The sequence below is a fragment of the Littorina saxatilis genome, linkage group LG16 (genome assembly GCF_037325665.1).
Source record: "Littorina saxatilis isolate snail1 linkage group LG16, US_GU_Lsax_2.0, whole genome shotgun sequence".
Classification (NCBI taxonomy): domain Eukaryota; kingdom Metazoa; phylum Mollusca; class Gastropoda; order Littorinimorpha; family Littorinidae; genus Littorina; species Littorina saxatilis.
This window is the reverse complement of record NC_090260.1, coordinates 46,796,298-46,800,833: the sequence shown is the minus strand read 5'-3', so window position 1 is coordinate 46,800,833 and position 4,536 is coordinate 46,796,298. Positions and strand designations below refer to the sequence as shown.

The 4,536-nt window shown below is 42.2% G+C and overlaps 1 long non-coding RNA gene across 1 annotated transcript; it reads right to left on the bottom strand.

The window, feature by feature from the left end:
* Window positions 1-282: 282 nt before the first annotated feature.
* LOC138949782 (uncharacterized) lies at window positions 283-3,988 on the bottom strand. The gene is made up of 3 exons (XR_011450443.1): window positions 3,680-3,988; window positions 1,214-1,334; window positions 283-393 (listed from the first exon to the last, which is right to left on the bottom strand). It is a non-coding gene; the product is annotated as an uncharacterized lncRNA (long non-coding RNA).
* Between the last annotated feature and the right edge of the window lie 548 nt (window positions 3,989-4,536).

Sequence of the window (4,536 nt, the reverse complement as noted above, 5' to 3'; positions counted from 1 at the left end):
CAAACAGACTGAGCCAGTAGCGCGACATATGTCGTGACAACCAGGTGACCGTATACGTAAAGTAGCGCGACATATGTCGCGACAACCAGCCCAAGGGTTAACATACCAAAATATTCTCATGTCAAAAGTCATAAAACACGTTCTCTTGGAAACCTAGCTTACTGCTGTAAATCAAATATTTTTTACATCTAAAACCTGTATCAAGTAATCAATAACTGAATGTACATGATCAGTCATCACTGTTCACACACACACAACATCACGTTACACACTCACTGCTTGGAGTTGTCTCCATCACCATACTGTAAGTACTGGACGATGTTGGTATTTCTGTTGGACGCTCCATCTGTACGCACACCGCTTTCTCTGTCTTGAAATTTTCACCTGCTGGTGCTGAAACAGAAAATTCATAAATCTGTGTGAAGTCTTCCCTTCATCATGACAACATGTTTACAGACCTTTTCTGAACGTATGAAAGAGAACATTCCTGAAAGATAAAAATTATTAACTCTAAAAAGACAGAATGTTTCTCTTCCTGAAAGAGAAGAAGATATGTTCACGAAAGACAGAAAGAGATGACACTTAAAGGCACATTGAATTTCCTTCTTGTGTAAACATATCTCAAAACAGTTTGGAACACAATCTCAGATGTGGCCAGGCCTCCGCATGGAATAAGACAATCTCTCCACTTGGTCACATACCAGAAATGAACAGCCTGGGTATTCCCTGTGCAAAGTGGACATTTGATGATGAATTAATTTTGAAAATGGAACCACTGGCTTCTCAAGAAATTATTTCCCATGGGGTATCATTTTAGTTTCCGAGCCTTGGTATTTGAAGATTTTTGAACAGCTAAAAAAGGTAAAAGTGAATTATGACAACATAATTATACACATGCTTACATAATTACACAACACGTTCCGTTAGAGCGCATTTTCAGAAAAAAACACTGCAGGGTTTCATCAGTTTTCACCCTTACGTACACAACCTTCCATCACACTACAGGCTGATGACTCTTCAACAACACGGTGCTCCATCTTTCACACACACAATATCACGTTACACACTTACCGCTTGGAGTTGTCTCCATCACACTACAGGCGTATGACTCTTCGACAACATGGTTCTCCATCTTTCACACACACAATATGATATCACGTTACACACTCACCGCTCTCCATCTTTCACACACAATATCACAATACACACTCACCGCTTGGAGTTGTCTGCATCACACTACAGGCTGGTGATGATTCTTCAACAGCTTGGTGCTCCATCTTCACTACCACAGTCCACGGCTGCTTCCTCTTCATCCTGATGTTAGGTGGCTTCACCTGGTGGACATACAACATATCTCATTATTTATTCAAGGCACATATAATTATGTTTGCATTGATTATCGCCAATTTTACTGAACTTAGTCATGTGAGGCATAGCTCTGCAATAGACCCTCCCCCCTCTATCCTTCAGCAGTGATATAGATAGATTCTATCGCTCTTGCTCTGTATCGTTCGTCCTGTTTGTATTGTTTTCGTCGGGCCCGGTTGCTGCGCTAGGTAGCACTGTGTGGTAGGCCAGCCTCTCAGCACAGGGGCTGAAATTGGACGCCAGGCATGACATGTAGGGCAGCAAATGCCGAGTCTCAGTGATTATTAAAAATAATAGTGGAAGTTAGCGGATCATGAAAAATGCGAGCTTAAGCAGAACGGAGATCCATGTGTTCAAGCCTGTAGTTGTTAAATTAAATGCGGTATGTTTGTATTGTTTGCTCCAGAAATGTATATTTCGTACATTAGAGCATTCGGAACTTTTCAATCACATAAGTAGATCCAAAAAAGTCTGGCTCTTAAACCTGTGTGCTATCAAAGGTTCAGGCCTGTTGTTCTGTAAGTGATTTTGGTTGCTGGGTAATATAAGTTACCGAAAAATAACTAGCCCTACAAGTTTACAGAGAGAAAGAAGCAGAGGGGGGAATAAAGCAAGCTTGGCTACCAACCCACCCATGTTATTATTTCCCACAGGCACAGGAACACTATCCACTTTATCTTTCACTCGAGGGAAATTAGGAGCACCAACCAAATGAGGATAGTTGTCCTGTACAGGGATTTCCTCAAGAAAATTAAGGAGAAGAAGAAGAATAGCCCTATTGGTAAAATATGATATCTTTCTATCCTTTTCTTTAATTTTCAAATTCAAAGTAATGAAAAAGTCCTCCTGTTAAACCGCATTTTGCATGTCCAGGGATGGCAAAATCATCGCGCGCCAACCAGCCGAGTAACTTCAAGAAAGTAACAAGCCTGTACAAAGTTTGACAGGCCCGGTACATGTATACCACACAACAAATTATGAGCGTTACATTTCTTTACACCATTTAAAGTAAATTAAACAGCGTTGCCGTTGATGCGCACAGGAGCCTCATTTTTGTTTCACTAGAACATAGCGATGATTTTTTTATCTCTTTAATTTAACCAGAAAACAACGTTTCAGTCTCAGAGAGATCTATCGAATGCCAAAGCTGATTTTAGGTAAACCTGATATTGTTACACAAATTAACGATTTAATTCCTTTTCCTGGGCCCAGCTTTCACATTTGAATATATATATATACCACAGACTGAACTGATGCTTTCTTGCCAAAGTAACGCTGAAGGGGTCTATGTCGACCAACAGTGGGTGCATTCCCTGTCAGCATTTTCCCTGTATATATAAGGAATACATACACCCAGGTGGATTTCCAGTAGGAAAGTACGATACCACTCAATCTCGCGCCAACCTAGTGACTGCCTTTACCCGATTTGAATAACCCTAGCTTTACTTCCCCTTCCAAAATGGTGGTTCGACAGGAGAATCTTTTGGAAATCCTGAATTCATGTGCGGCATTCAGCCAAGCAAACATGCTTCAGCGAGAAAAGCGGAGAATCTGAATGGATTTAGATAAAGAAAAATGCCCCCCCCCCCCCCCCTCTCATAATTTCCCACACAGAGCCGATGACGACATGGGTCCTAACATTTTGACAGAGTGGTTACGTCCCTTGAATGACAATGGAAGCAATAAGGCAAATGTGTTAAAGTGGAACCCCCCTGTTATGCCCCCCCCCCCCCCCCCAATTTAAGACTTCCTCTCTTATAAAATAAAGACCCTGTTTTCTCAGTCTATTTGCATGCATGTTGTTCATAACCTCTGTAAATTTACTCTGACGTTAAGACTCCCTCCTTTTTAGACCAGATTTTCTCAAATTGTTGGAGGTCTTAAAAGGGGGGTTCCACTGTAGGTAAAACATATTTTTGAACAAATTTGACCCCACAATAGTGTACAGTACCTAAGGTTGATCATCAGTACTTTGAAAATGAGGGTGGATATTCCTTGTGGAGTGTTCATACGAGATTAACATGGACGAAAGTGCACAGATGTATCTTAGCATCAACAGTTCAGCCTCCATAAGCTTCATCTCACCTCACTGACACTCAAAAGGAAGATATAATTCGCTATTCGAAGACGAAAGATGCGCTCAGCCGAAAAATAAGATGGTTACACCGGTTGTATAGCCTGGGGGGCTCCATAAACTACTCGTAGATTGTCCAACCATGTAGCGCCCGACACTATTGCTGGAGTAACTTGAATTTGAACTCGAGCAAGACTACCCGAAGTGAGAATTCAAGTTGCTCGGTGCGGGACTCACCAAGCGGCGTTCCACTTCCACCAGGCGGCTTTTCACGGATTGATACCTTCTTTTAGGCGTCACACACCCCGTGTCGTTTACCTTACATGATATTGCTTCACACAAGTGTGTGTGATCACTCAAAGATTCAATGACTGTCGTTTTGTAACGTTACTGTCGTGTACTAAAGATGCGTCGATTCGCGACACCGGAAACAACGCGGTAGTGACCTCCCCTCCTGAGCTCCTCAGATGTCTTTGTGCGAAGTGGATTCACAGCGCGCGGCGCGTTGTGCAGCGTTGGGAAATACAACGCGCACTGTCAATAAAACGAAAAACAGAGCTCCAGTCTGTGTCTCTCTCTCTCACTCTTTCAACTGAATTCACCATATATCGCTGCGCCGATGTAAAAACGTGCCTAAGTTCGCACATGCGCAGATCGTTTTTTTCAGTGTTTTGTTTTTTCCGTTTGATTAGAACGCGTATATTCAGTCTGCAGAAAGTGCAGTTTTGTTGTCTTGCAGCCTTGAAGTTGCTTTTGAGTGTCCAAAGAAAGAGTGTAAAGGCTCTCAGGATTACATCGCGATTTTTCTTGTTTTTCTGGTTTATTTGAACACATGCGCAGATCGATTTTTCGGGTGTTTGTTTTCCCCCACTTTCGGTTTCCTTCTTCGTTCCATGTAACTGGTGTATTCACGACTTTGCGACCTTGACATTGTAGTTAGGGTCATGTGGGCGTCGGCATCATTGTCCAATCAGAAATGATCATCATCTCCAAGGTGTGTTCCGGTCACAGAATTCTGGTCCGGAACGCAAAACAGTTTGCGCGGAAAAAGATTGGTAGTGACAAGAAAAAGAGAACGTGGTTTGACAACTAAA